This window comes from Hipposideros armiger, unplaced genomic scaffold (genome assembly GCF_001890085.2).
Source record: "Hipposideros armiger isolate ML-2016 unplaced genomic scaffold, ASM189008v1 scaffold_30, whole genome shotgun sequence".
Taxonomy (NCBI): Eukaryota; Metazoa; Chordata; class Mammalia; order Chiroptera; family Hipposideridae; genus Hipposideros; species Hipposideros armiger.
The window spans coordinates 1,172,522-1,187,805 of NW_017731380.1; the positions used below are offsets into that span (position 1 = coordinate 1,172,522).

Below are 15,284 nucleotides of genomic sequence, written 5' to 3' on the forward strand. Positions count from 1 at the left end.
CCCCCCGGTCATATGGTTCATGTAACTTAGAAGCTCCAATTTCCCCAGGGGAGTCCAGCATCTTGTGATAGCATCTTTTCTCTTGTTAGAGCAGGAGGATCAGGTTCTGGCTGCCCCAATTTCTACCTGCCCTTCTGAACCATGGAGTCTGAACTTCTTTTCTTAAGCTGATAAGTCCATTATTTAAAAACTTACCAAGTTGCAGTGCATTTTTAAATATCGGGCTTACTTTTAAAAGTTAAAGCTAAGATGCAATTTTAAAAACTTTTTTTTTAACAAACAGAAACTTCTTGTATATAACCTTCTGACCAGTTGAACAGTTTTCTTGTAATAAGTAACTGAGTTAAATGTGACAATACAAACTATTTGTTTTTAAATTGTTTTTTTTTAGAGTAGTTTTAGGTTCACAGCAAAATTGAGAGGAAGCTACGGCAATTTCCCATACACTCCCTTTAGTCAACACATGCATGTATAAGCCTCTTCCATTATCAATATCTTCCATCAGAGCAGTACATTTGTCACAATTGATGAACCTACACTAACAAATCATTATCATTCCAAGTCCACAGTTTACAGTAAGGTTCACTCTCAGTGTTGTATGTACATATGTTCTATGGGTTTGGACAGATATATAAAGACATATATCCATCATTATAGTATACTAGACTAATTTCACTGCCCTGAATATCTTCTGTGCCCCACCTATTATTCATCCTTTCCTTCCCTCAATCCCTGGCAACCACTGGTCTTTCTACTGTGTCCATAGTTTTGCCTTTTCCAGAATGTCACGTAGTTGGAATCATACAATATATAGCCTTTTCCTAATGGCTTCTTTCATCGAGTAATATGCATTTGAGTTTCCTCCATGTTTATTTTGTGGCTTGATAGCTCATTTATTTTTAACATTGAATAATATTTCTTTGTCTGAATGTACAGCTTATCGATTCACCTACTTAAGGACCTCTTGGTTGCTTCCCAGTTTTGACAATTATAAATAAAGCTGATATAAACATTAGTGTGCAAATTATTGTGTGGACATAACTTTTCAACTCCTTTGGGTAAATATCAAGGAGCATGATTGTTGGATTGTATGGTAAGAATATGTTTCATTTTGTAGGAAGCTGCCAAACTGCCTTCCACAGTGGCCATATCATTTAGCATTCTCATCAGCAATGAAGGAGGTTTTCTGTTGCTCCACATCCTTGTCGGTATTTGGTGTTGCCAGCGTTCCATAGTTTGGCCATTTTAATAGGTACATAGTGGTATCTCATTGTGTTTTTATTTTCATTTCCTTGATTACATATGATGTGGAGCACCTTTTCATATGGTTATTTGCCATCTGTGTATCTTCTTTAGTCAGGAATCTGTTAAAGTTTTTGGCCCATTTTAAAATTGGGTTGTTTGTGTTTTCTTATTATTGAATTTTAAGATTTCTTTGTGTAGTTTGAATAATCAGATGTATGTTTTCCAAATATTTTTTCCTCATTGGTGGCTTGCCTTTTGATAGTGTCTTTCTCAGAGCAGAATTTTTTTTTTTTTAAGATTTTTACTGGCGAATTGGAAAAGGGAAAGTGTTGGGGAATTGGGGATTTGGGGAAGGGGAGCAGCCAACTTGAATCAAAATATAAGATTGATGACATGGCCCAGTGTATATGGCTGAGCAGGCTGTGCCTTGTACAGGGCACCTAGCTGACAGAGGTGCTCACTTTCCAAGGTTTGCCCCTTTGGGCTTGAATCTTCCCAGGGGGATGCCTTTTTCTAAGTCACAAAAAGGCATCAAAAGAATAGCTGTAATCCTGCTGACAAGGATTCTAATAATAAAATTTGACAGGATTTTCCACCATTTGCAAGAACTATGGGGCTGAAATGGACATGAACTTTGTTGTTTGAAAGTGAGCAAATCTGCTGGCCTGAAAACTAGTAAGAAAGCTATATGCCTCATGGCACCTACTAATGAATTGGATAGTAATCCCACTACTATGTGTTGTTACCTAGAAGTAATATTTTACACCTCCTTGCCACAATGTCCCCCATTAGTACTTCATCCATTTTGGAGCTGTGGTTTGGACTATACCAACATGATCCCAATGGGAATGGATAGATGTGATTCTCTGTATTTAAGGATATGTGCAGCCAACAATAAAAGGGGATAGGCAGACAGAGATGTGTGTTTGACTCTCACTGGGAGTTTAATTTTTCATATATGGTTCCTATTAAAAAAAAGACCAATGATTGTTTCTGATTAACCAGGAATTCTTCTCTTCATAGTAAACTCACTAGGCAATAAAGGTGAAGGATCTCACCACAGGCTAATATTCATATTGGCAAAATTAATAATGTCAGCTTCTGGCCAAAAATTTACCTGTGAACCATGCATGTCCACTTGTCTCTCAGCTCAAGGAACAAATAGAAATCTGGCAGATCATGAGAATAACTAATCGAAATCTGACCGATAATAAGAACCAAAGAAAATCCATACATCTGGTTAGTAAAGGATACACAAGGCTTAGAATGAGTAAATAAAAGACAAAATATTCCTTTGAAAAGTTTATGCTGCATAAAGGAAGAAGGACAGAGTCCTCAAAATGCAGAGAAAGTTGGAAAATGGTTTACCAGAAGCATAAGTAAATGGAAAGAATCTCCTTTGTATTTTCTATGAAAGAAGAGATGAAATAATATAAGATGTTAGACTAAGATAAGGAGGGACTTTGTTAAGAGGCAGGGAGAAACAGAAGCAAAGTTGAGTAAGTTAAGGCTGTAAGAACATTGAACATTGAACATGGAATGCAAAATTCAAATACTATTTGGACATAATCAAGGATGAAATCAGTACTGCAGAACATTAAATCAATGATTAGAGTAAAACCTTGAAAAGCTCTCTCGAAATGTAAATGGAAAGGACAAGTAGATGAAAACTATTAAATGTAATAGAGGAAAGATAGTTCTCCAACTTCTTTCTGAAGGAGAGATCAGAGTAAATAAAACAAAAATAGTAACCAAAGATATATCAAAAGATATCTGAAGTAATGCTTCAATCCAGAGTAGAAATGAAGAGAACTCAATGAGTTTTGAAACATATTAAACAGTCCAAACACTTTGACCTATCCTGATAAAAAATTTGATATTAAAGGATATATCAATTCATTCATTTAATCAGCAAATGTTTTGTGAGTTCTTGATATCTGCTAAAAGTTAGGGATATAAAGATGACCAAGACATAGCTCTACATTAAAATAAAAAACAGCACTATTGTGGGTGACCTACAAGAAGCAGGCAATTACTATACAATGTTGTATTACAATGTTATAATAGGGGTAAGAGTAGGATACTCTGAAAACACATTGGAGAGGCCTTAGTCTAGGCTTGAGAGGATGAGGGAAGACTACCTGTATCTAAAGTATGGAAAAATTCAACAAGAATCTAGGCAGAAAAAAAATTACTCACAAAGGAAGAAAAATAAAGAAAGTAGGCTTATCTTTAATATTAAACTTCAGAGGCTGGATAGAATAACATCTACAGTTGCCTGGGAAAGGTTTCACTTATAAAGTCTATACTCACCCAAGTTATCATTCACATAATAAATGAAAACAAAAACACTCTTAGATACCTCAAGGTTTGGAAATATACCACTCATTTCCTGAAATAATTGAAGATACACTTCAGTTGGTCAAGAAGGGAAACAGAATTTAAAAAAAAAAACAACCAAAGATGAAATTCTGATATAAGAGAAATATTTGTAAACATTTGAAATAATTTAAATATTAGATTCAGTAAAAACTTGTTGCAAGTATAATGAGAATATTAAAAGAAAATTTTAAGATATAAGGTATAAATATAAATGATTTAATAATAATGTGTTCTAAACTTCCTGATTATAGCTATAAAAACTCAAGGGAAGGGCCGGCCGAGTGGCTCAGTTGGTTAAGAGCTCACGCAAGAGTGCGAGCTCCGAGCAACAGCAGTTCAATGCCCAGCCTGAGCTGAGTTGCTGCTGAGCTGCCAACAGGTAACAGGATGGCTCAGCTAAAAACAAAACAAAACAAAAAAAAACTCAAGCGGGTGAAAGAGGTGGCAGGAAGTAAAAAGTTGTATTTACTCATTTTCTTATCTTCTATGTGTGGAAATAGGAAATGACAGTTAGGGTCTCATATTAACTATGATAATTGACATATATTATTTTAGTTTCTTTAAATGTAATTGTACATAACTACAAGTAGAATTAAAAATTGCATGTTCATTTTTTTCATGTAACTATAGGAAAAATGAAAACATTGCTTATATACCAAAGATGTAAAACTCTTCTCAACACTTAATCAATCACACATAAGGTAACCCATGTGAATATTTCTCTGCAACATTTCTTACATGCATGTACCCTGTGTCCCTGTTGTTACACTCTGACCTCATTGCCACTGTGTTTCTATTGCCTGTCATCTCTTGTTCAAGCCACCATCAATTCATATTTGCCACACAAGCCTTCTCACTGTTCTTACTTTTACTATTATCAAATTCTAAGTGTTATTATGTTCCTGTGTCATCTAAAATTGCTCATTGGTTTCATATTACCCTTAGGATAAAATCCAAACTCTAAGCATAGGATGAAGCCTTTTTTTACCTTTCTAGACTCGTATCCTCCCTCTTCTTCCTGGTAATTTTGGGTTTCTTTCAATACCTCAAATGCTCCCTGTTTTGTCCTTTTCAGATATTTGCTAATGTGGTTTCCTTATCCTAGAACATGTTTCTCTTATGTTTTACTTGGTCTATTGAGGCCTCAGATAAACGGTCTGATTCTAAGTGGGATATCACTTGACTCTTCTTCCAGGTTAGAACTGTGGGTTCACCTGTGGGCTCCTATTTCACTCTGTCCTTTCCCTTTTATTACTCATGCATGCATCACACTTGAAATTCCAAGATGCACATTTGGATGTTTTTGAATTTAGGATGGCTATTACAATTGCTATTAATGAAAAGTGCAACCACCAGTCTGAGGCTAGGTGGTATTGCACCCCCTCTCCCCCCAAAAAGGCACACTCAAATTGAGATAGCATAATTCATGCTGGTTATACGTGAGAATTCTGAGTTAAAATTGCTTCATTCTTATGTTGGTATTGTCATTTACTAACAATATGACTTTACTAACCCTGTGCCTCAGTTTCTTCTTCTGTCAAATGCAAATTATAATAGTACTTGCCTCAAAGGTTGTGTGCACATGTGTGTGTGTGTACAATGAGATAATATATGAACAGGGTCTGGCCTATAGAAGACATTCAGTAAATATTAGCTAATATGGATAATTCCTATAATTTAAGTAGTTGGTTCTACATGCAATTCATTTTTAATTTAAATAAGTAGTTATAATTATTATTTAAAATGCCTTTAAAAGAAAACCTAGATGTTGGACTTACTATAAAAAGACTTTAGGGCTGTCCAAGTGGCACGTTGGTTAAGCATTGGCTTGGGATGCCAGCTCTGAGCAGCAGGGCCCTGGTTCAGATCCCACATGAGGGCCAGTGATGCTGGGCCCTCTAGAGCTAAGATGGTGAACAACAGCTTAACCTGGAGCTGGGCTGCCATGAGTCACCAGCGATGGTGACCGCAAAGGCTGTAGTGGGACTGGCCGGCAGCTGGCGTGCACTTTCGTGAGCTGCCAAGAGCTGCTGTGAGCGGCCATCCAATGGCCGGCGAGCAACTGCTTCACCCGGGAAGAGCGCAATGATAATAATACTAACATGGATTAGTGAAGCGACATCCTCCACAACTAGACTGAAGAACAAAAAGGACAGCTACTTGTCTGTTCCCCTTCCCCAATTCCCCAACAGTGTTCCCCTCCTCCAATTCCCCAATAAAATCTAAAAAAAAAAGACTTTAAGTCAATTGTTTTAAATATGCCCAAAAAACTAAGGGATACTATGGACAAAGAACCAAAGGAAATCAGAAAAGTAACACATAAACAAAATGAGAATATCAATAAAAAGATAAAAGTTATAAAAGGGAACCAAATAGAAATTCTGGAGCTGAACAGTGCAATAAGTGAAACAAAACATTTACCAGAGAGGTTTGGCAACAGATTTGAGCAGGCAGAAGAAAGAGTCTGTGAATATGATGATAAGACAATAGAAATTATCTAGTTGGAGGAGTAGAAAGAAAAAAGAAAACAGAAAGGTAGGAAAAGTTTAAGAGGCCAGTGAGACAACATCCAGTGAAACAACATATGCATATGGAACTTCTGAAGGAAAAGTGAGAGAAAAGGAGCAGAAAAGATATTTGAAGATATAGTCGCCAAAAACTTCCCAATCTGCTGAAATGTTGAAGCTGCACATTCAAGAAGCTCAATAAACTACAGTATGATAAACACAAAGAGATCCATATTGAATTTCATTATTATCAAACTGCTGAGAGCCAAAGATGAAAGAACCTTGAAAAGTAGCAGGACAGAAGTGACTCATTATGTACAAGGGATTCTCAGTAAGAATACACCCAATTTCACTTTGAAATCATGAAGGAAAGAAGGTAGTGGGATGACATATTTAAAGTTCTGGAAAAAAATAGATGTCAACCAAGAATTCTCTATTTGACAAAACTATTCTTCAAAAATGAAGGAGAAATTAAGATATTCTGAGAAAAACAAAAGCTGAGGAAGCTTGTTGCTAGTAGACTAACCCTATAAGAAATGATAAAGAGAGTTCTTCAGGCTCAATTAAAGGCCACTAGACAATAATTCAAAGCCATACAAAAAATTAATTCTGGTAAAAACAACCACATAGGTAAATATAAAAATCAGCATGATTGTATTTTTGTTTTATAACTCCTCTTTCTATTTCCTATGTAACTTAAAAGACAAATGCTTAAAAATAATTATAAATCTATGTTAATGAGAACACAATGCATAAAGATGAAATTTGTGATTACAATAACATAAGGGAGGTAACCAAGCTGTGTAGAAGTAGAATATTTATATATTATAAATACTCTAAGTATTTATAATGAAGCTAAGTTAGTACTAATTCAAATTAGATTGTTATAAATTTAAGTTGCTCATTTTAATCCCATGGTAACCACTAAGACAGTATCTTAAAAAAATTAAAGGGCCGGCCGAGTGGTGTGATGGTTAAGAACTGGCCTGGGACACCAGAGGGCCTCGGTTTGGGTCCCACATATGAGGGCCAGTGACACTGCCCTCCACAGCTGGGATGCTGAACAGCAGCTCAACCTGGAGCTGGGCTGCCGTGAGTCGCCTGCGACGGCGTGGGCTACATCCCCTGTGACAGTGGGTTGCCATGGGCTACTGTATGTAGCCAGCAGCCAGCGTGAGCGGCCAGCAGCCGCAGCGAGCGGCCGTCCAGAAGCCGGCGACTGATCTGCCTCGCCCGGGAAGAGNAGCCGGCGACTGATCTGCCTCGCCCGGGAAGAGCGCAATGATGGTGCCAACTTGGGCCAGTGAAGCGACGTCCTCCACAACTAGACTGAAGAACAGGATGACAGCAACTTGTCTGTTCCCCTTCCCCCAATTCCCCAGCACTGTTCCCATCCCCCCAATTCCCCAATAAAAAAATCTTAAAAAAAATTAACGAAAATGAGAATAGAATAAAATGGCACACAGCAAAGAATTAATTAAACACAAAAGAAGACAGTAATGGGAAAGTAAGGAACAGAAAAATGGTATGTCATACAGAAATCAGAGAGCAAAGTGACAGAAGTTAAGTCCTTCCTTATCAGTAATTACCTTAAATATAAATGGATTAATCTCTCCAATCAAAAGGCAGAGCTTAGAATCATGGATAATACAATATGATCAAACTACATGCTGTCTACAAGAGACTCACTTTAGATCAAAAGACAAAAATAAGTTAAAAGTAGAAGGATGGAAAAGATTCGCCATGCAAACACTAACCAAACGAGGGATGAGGTGGCTATACTAATATGAGACAAAAGAGCTTTTAAGTAAAAAACTGTTACAAGAGACAAGAAAGGGCATTATATAATGATGAAGGAGTCATTTATCAAGAAGATATAACAATTACACACATATACACCAAACAATGAGCCCCAAAATATAAGAATCAAATATTGATAAGATTGAGGGGAGAAATAGACAGTACTACAAACAGCTGAAGACGTTACTACACCACATTTAACAAGTAGAAAACAGAAGATCAAAAAGGAAAGAGGGGACTTGAAGAATAGTATAAACCAACTAGACCTAATATCTATCTATCTATCTATCTATCTATCTATCTATCTATCTATCTATAGCTATATATCTATATCTATCTATCTATATCTATCTATCTATCTATATCTATATATCTATATATATCTATATCTATCTATCTATCTATCTATCTATCTATCTATCTATCTATCTATCTCTATAAAACGCTCCATGCAACAACAGCAGAATGCACATTCTTTTCAAGTAGCTATGGAACCTTCTCCAGGATAGATCAAATGTTAGGTCACAAAAAAAGTCTCAATATATTTAAAAATATTGAAATCATACAAAAAAATCTTATCCAACCAAAATAGAATGAAGCCAGAAATCAACAGAAGGAAAACTGGAAAATTCACAAATATGTGCAAATTAAACAACATAACCTTAAACAACCATAGGTCAGCAAAGAAATCTGAAGGGAAATTATGTTTACTTAGAGGTACATGAAAACAAAATCACACCATACTAAAACTTATGGGATGCAGTGGAAGAAATCAATTACCGAAGTTTACATTTCAAGCAAACTAAATACAAAGCTAGCAGAAGGAAGGAAATAAAAAAGATTAGAGCAGAGATAAATGAAATAGAGAATTGAAAAAACAATAGAATCAATAAAGTCAAAGTTAGTTCTTTGAAAAGATGAACAATATTGACAAAGCTTTAGCTAGACTTACGAGAAAAAGGAAGAGAATAACAAATAACTAAAATCAGAAATGAAAGTGTGGACATTACCACCAATCAAATAAAAATAACAAGGGTTACAAGAGAATACTATGAATAACAACAAAGTGGATAACCTAGAGGCGATGTACAAATTCCTAGAAACATACAAACTACCAAAACAGAATCTAGAAGAAATAGAAAATCTGAGCAGACCTATAACAAATAAAGAGATTGAAGCAATAATCATAAACCTCACAACAAAGAAAAGTCCAGGACTCCATGGCTTCATTGGTGAATTCTACCAAACATTTAAAGAAGAATTAACATCAACCCTTCTTAAGCTCTTAAAAAACTCATTCTATGAAGCCAGGATTACTGTGATACCAAAGCCAGACAAAGATACCACAAGAAAAGAAGAGTAAAAACCAGTATTCTTTATGGATAAAGAGGCAAAATACTCCATAAAATAGTAGTAAACTGAACAGCATATTAAATGGATTATACATCATGATCAAGTGTGATTTATCCTTGGAATACAAGGGTGGTTAAGCATAAGAAAATCATTCAATGCAGTATACCATATTATAGAATAAAGGAAAAACACCCTACATGATGATCTCCATTGATAAAGAAAAGGCATCTGACTAAATCCAACACCCTTTCATGATTAGAAAATAAAAAAAACTCAGAAAAATAGAAATAGAAGGGAACTTCCTTAACACGATAAAGAGAAGTTATGGAAAACCCACAGCTAATATCATACTCAATGGTGAAAGACTGAAAGATTTCCCCCTAAGACCAGGAACAAGACAAGGATGCTTTCTTTCACCACTCCTATTCAGAACTGTCCTGAAGTTCTAGCCAGAACAATTCAACAAGAAAAAGAAATAAAAGGCATCCAAATTAGAAAGTAAGAAATGAGGGCCAGCCAAGTGGCTCAGTTGGTTAAGAGCTCACTCAAGAGTGCGAGCTCTGACAACAGCAGTTTGATTCCTGGCCCAAGCTGATCTGCTGCTGAGCTGCCAACAGGTGGCAAGATGGCTCAGCTAAACAACAACAACAACAACAAAAAAACTAAGAGATGAAAAATATCTCTGTTTGTAAATGACATTATCTTATACACAAAAAACCCCGAAGAATCCACAACAAAGCTACTAGAGCTAACAAATGGTTTACCAAAGTTGCAGTATATAAGACCAACGCTCAAAATTATCAGTTTTGTTTCCATCCATCATCAATGAACAATCCAAAAAAGAAATTAAGGAAACAATTCCATTTACAATAGCATCCCAAATAATTTTATGTTACGTGAATTTTACCTCAATTTTTTAAAAAGAGGAAAAAAAAGAAAAAATTAAGGAAATCTGAATAAACTATGGACTAACTTAATAAAAATGTATCAGTGTTGGTTCCTTAATTGTGACAAATGTACCGTGCTAATGTAAGCTGTTAATCACAGGGGACACTGTTTGTGGCAGGGGAAGGCAGAGGGGTCTGTGGGAACTAGCTGCAGTGTTTGCTCAGTATTTCTCTAAGTCTAACAAAATCTAATAACTGAATAACTCTTGGATTAAAGAGGAAATAAGACTGCAATTAAAAACCATAAAATAATTATAATGTGAAAGTGACACATCAAAGTTGTGAGATGTAGTTAAAATGGCACTCAGAAAAAGTTCCTAGCCTTATATACTTTAATTACAAAATAAGAAAGGATAAAAATTAATGATCTAAGCATTCAATTCAAAAACAGAGACAAGGAAAAGGAGTCTATTCTAAAAATGAGTCATTAAGAAAATATTAATAAAGATGAAAGCAAAAGCTATTTTTAAAATAACTAACCATAAAAGCTGTACATCCAAGAGAATAACTCTTTGACATGTCCAAACAGGGGGGAAAAAAAAAGAGAGAGTGAGAAACATAAATGGACAAAATTAGTAATGAAAAAGGGTTATCCACGTATATATGAAAATGATAAAAAAGAAGTACAAGAGAAAACAATGTATGGTAATACATTTTAAAATTTAAATATAAACAAAACGAATAACCTAAACTTTGTGAAAAAATAGCATAAAACCCAAACAGATCAATAAAATAGAAAACATTAGAAAGCTTTTAAAGAATTACTTCCAAAAGTGGGTGCCATGTTAATGTCCTCTTTAAACATTTCAAGGAGCAAAAAATGCCCATGAAACTTTTTTAGAACATGAAAATTTTGGTATTTTTATAAAAAAATAAAAATACAGATTAATTTCACTTATGAATATGAAAGCAAAAATTCTCAGTAATTTATAGACATTTCTTTTTCAGCATACATTTTCTTAATATAAATTAGCACAAGGTTAATTAATTGAGACTCATTTTGCATACTACTGTTGCTTGTAAATGAAGTCTGCAACTAGCACTGTCATACTAGGGAGAAAGCTTTTTGCACAAATCGTAGGAACAGCTGCTTTGTTTGAGTATCTGGTTGCTCTGCCTGGATAGGGTTTCTTGGCTATGTCACATTGTTTTCATTCTTTTCTGTTAATTTGAGTTGTGAAATGAATTGTGAAGTCGAAATAATAGAGCAGAGGCTTCTAAGCAGGTGGATTGAAGAGGAAATAAGGAATGTGTAGGTTTGGTTTGGTTCGTTTTGATCAACCAATGTATTATTTTAACTAGAGCAAAACCAAAATATGCTTCATAACTATAAACCTACCTTTATTATGGAGGCATGATTTTTAATAACACGAAATTTTTAAAAATGCAATTACTATATTGTGTAACCTCAGAGTACTATATAGTTTAAAGCAACAAAACTATACAGTGGTCTCGAATGATACTACAAAGGCATTGAATATAGTTTAACATGAAGTCTTGATACAACTTTAGTAAACTAGGGTTAGAAGTATATTTGGTAGTTATTTGGTTTTTGTGATGAATTTATCTAAAAGCAACAGCCAGCAAGTAGGGAAATTCCCACTGAGTTCAGAAGAAGACAAGGTTGGCTGCTATCTCCTCTGTTATTAAACACTGTTTTATAAGTTCTGGCCAATGTAAGAAGAAAAAAAAGAGGAGACAAAATTATATTTTTCCTATCTAGGCATCACATGTGAATTACCTAAAATAATTTAGAACAGATAAAGGACCAATACAATGGCTGGATATAAGATAAAATTATAAAATCAAGAACTTTCCTAAATGCCAGCAGTAATTAGTAAGAAAATATAGTGAAAAGAATGTCTCTATCAAATAACATCCCTACCACACGCTTAGAGTATAAAACAAAATATAATGGAATGTATTTGTCAACAAAGAACCTAATTATTTCCTGAGCTTTTAAATACATGGAAAGAAAGAATGTTGGCAGACAGAAGGTAAGGACGATCATTTTCCTCAAATTACTGCATAAGTTTCATGAAATTCCAACCAGAACATTTTTGGGGAAATTTAACAGATCTATTTAAAATCTTCCAGTTGGCCATCTCTTTCATTGTCACAAGTGTTTAAGAGAAATAACTAGACATCGATTTAAGGCCCTAGTCCGCTGTTAGCAGGAACTTCAGTTAGATTGGACCTGGTATATAGCCCCATGGCCACCACTGCATGAAGGCAGACCCATGTATTCACCTGGGCACAGGTAAAAGTGCACCCTGGAGGGAATGAGGAGATGGGGTGAGCGAGCAAGGAGAAGGGAGACCTAGGAATGACTCCTGAGCTGTGAGTGACTTGGCTGCTCTGTGACTTTGGCCAAGTCATCTTCCTTTTCCCCCCATCATTTTGCATTTGGATACAGTATCTCGAAATACTGTTTCAATATTGTAAGAAGACAGGGCAGTGATAACAGAGGGCCATGGAAAAAGAAGTCATATGAATTCATGTTTAAGCCCGGGCTCTGCCATGAGCTGGAAGATACCGTGATGTTTTCCTCCAGAACTCAATAAGTGGCAGCTGTTAATATAACAATAACAGTGATTCTTGATTTTTAACCTTTTTGAACTATCAGTGTTTCCTAGGATTACCCTTAAGAAAATGCTACATAATCTCTAGTATTCATTTTTGATTGTGAACATAAAAGCCAATTGGTAATAGAATAAGACTATATTACTCTAATTGTGTAAGTTTAAATGTTTCAACATAGGAAATGCAAAGTTGTCTATAAGGTTAATATTTTACTGTAAATATGTATCCATTAACATGGGTTTCTTAGGAAATGGATAAATACTAAACTTGAGTTAATATTTGAATGGATGCACTGGATCAGGCCAGAATTGATCTTTAAAATTCTAGCCAAAAAGAAGTATGAGTATATACAATATTAGTGTACTTTTCAACCTAGCAAGCTATATACAAGCTAACTGATGCCAAATACCTATATTTTAAATCTTACATTATATTATAAAAACCACTCATTAGAGAAAGCTTGTATTCCAGATATAAACTTAAAAAAATAATTTCAAATAGAGACCTAAATTCTATCTTAAAAGTTAGGAAGAATGTAAAAATATCACAGTATTTTAAATTTTCCTTTAGTCTTAGCTAGGGTCCCCATTGTTCAAAGGTAAAATTTCCAACTATGACAGTGAATACGAAGGCATTATTGAATCATGTCATAAATTACTCACTTAGCAGAAGCGAGAGAACAAATCAGCAGCCCTTCAGTTTAAGACATCCAGGACATCTTGCTAGGCTGAGAATCAGTAGGAACTACTGAAGTTTGGTTACCTCTTCTCCAGGGTACCAGTCTTCCTTCATAGACTATTGCTCTTTAAAGATGTAGGCTGCTATAGAGTCTGGAAGCTTTATGTATAGGCTGCAGCAATGCTGCCTAAACCTCACTGAGCTCTCCCTTGTGTTGAACTGGGAACTTCCACTGAGAAATCCCCTGACTTGAAGACTTCCTTATTTGTAGCTATCAGCAACCAATCGTGGCAAGATACTGAAATGAAGCAAAGACTACCAGAAAATGTTCAGTAAACCACCCGTGACTTAAGCTCTGACTTCCTTTTGAAGAAAAGACAGTTAACTTGAATACTTAGGGCATTTTAACAAAAAATCCAGAAATTATAAACTCAAATATATTTTGGATGAAGCACATTTTCATGTAAGAAAATTTAAAAGTTAGTTTATTTGATGGTCTTTTTTCTGTTTTTTTCCCTTTCTTTCTTTCTTTCTTTCTTTCTTTCTTTCTTTCTTTCTTTCTTTCTTTCTTTCTTTCTTTCTTTCTTTCTTTCTTCCTTTTAGCTTTTAAGAAGTCACTTTTCCCCCTAGTCCATTTATAAGCAGAAGAAAAAGACTAGATTTGATTGTAACTGTCTGTTTCATGGCCAACAGAAGTCACCTGAATGACACCTAGTAATAATGTTTACACTGGATTCCAGATCCTGACCTCAGGTACTTAGAAAAGAGGTGAAGAGGCTCTTAAGACAGCTTTTCTCCTTGGGAGCTGAGGTTCACTGTTCATGTGGATGAGTTTATGTTCCCGTACACCGGGGAAATGCTTTACAAATACATGTGTTCTTCTCAGGCTAGTTGGAGCAACCCATCAAGTTTTACGTGCAAATGGAAGGTAGCATATGCACCACAGACATTTTTTTTTGTTATAAAATTTTAGAGCTGGAAATGTCCTTAGACACCATCTGTTCCATTTCCTTTTTATTCAGATGAGGAAATAGGAGAGGGTAAATGCTCAAAGTCACAAAGAAAGTTAGAGGCAAAACTCAAATTCTGAATTTTTTGAATCTGAGTGCATTTCATTTTTTTTCTTTTTTTTTTTTTAGTTTCAGGTGTACAAAACAATGTAATAGTTAGACACTTATACCCCTTACAAAGTGATAACCCCTCTCCCCCAATCTGCTACCCCTCTGACATCGTGTATAGCTGTTACAGTTCCACTGACCCTGTTCCTTATGCCGTACTCCACATCCTGTGATTATATATAAATATTAAATTATAGTTGACATTCATTATTACTCAGCTTCAGCTTCAGGTGTACACTGCAGTTGTCAGGCATCTACACCATCCATGAAGTGGTCTCCCTAATATGACAAGTGTCCATTGGATACCCTACAAAATCTTTACAACATTATTGATTATATTCCCCAAACTGTATTTCGTATCCCCGTGGCAATCTTGTGGTTACCAATTGGTGCTTTCTAATCCCTTCCCCTTCTCCCTCATCCCACCCCCCTCTCATCTAGCAACCCTCAGTTTTTTCTCTATATCTCTGAGACTGTTTCTGATTTGTTTGTTCACTTATTCTATTCTTTAGATTCCACATATAAGTGAGATCATATAGTGTTTGATTTCTCAGTCTGACTTATTTCACTTAGCATAGATACTTTCAAAATTATTTCCTTTTCATAGAATAATTTTATCACGAGTAGAAACATCTCAGGCTTATTTATCACCTAATTTAAGAGAGGGCAGT

General features: G+C 35.3%; 1 protein-coding gene across 2 annotated transcripts in view; it reads right to left on the bottom strand.

Moving 5' to 3' along the window:
* TANK (TRAF family member associated NFKB activator) overlaps nucleotides 1-13,698 on the bottom strand; it is a 79,215-nt gene extending 65,517 nt beyond the window's left edge. Inside the window, exon 1 of one of the 2 annotated variants that reach the window (XM_019636881.1) lies at nucleotides 13,580-13,698. The gene's annotated coding sequence lies outside the window, so the exon portion shown is untranslated. The other variant, XM_019636880.1, reaches the window with a different exon arrangement.
* Between the last annotated feature and the right edge of the window lie 1,586 nt (nucleotides 13,699-15,284).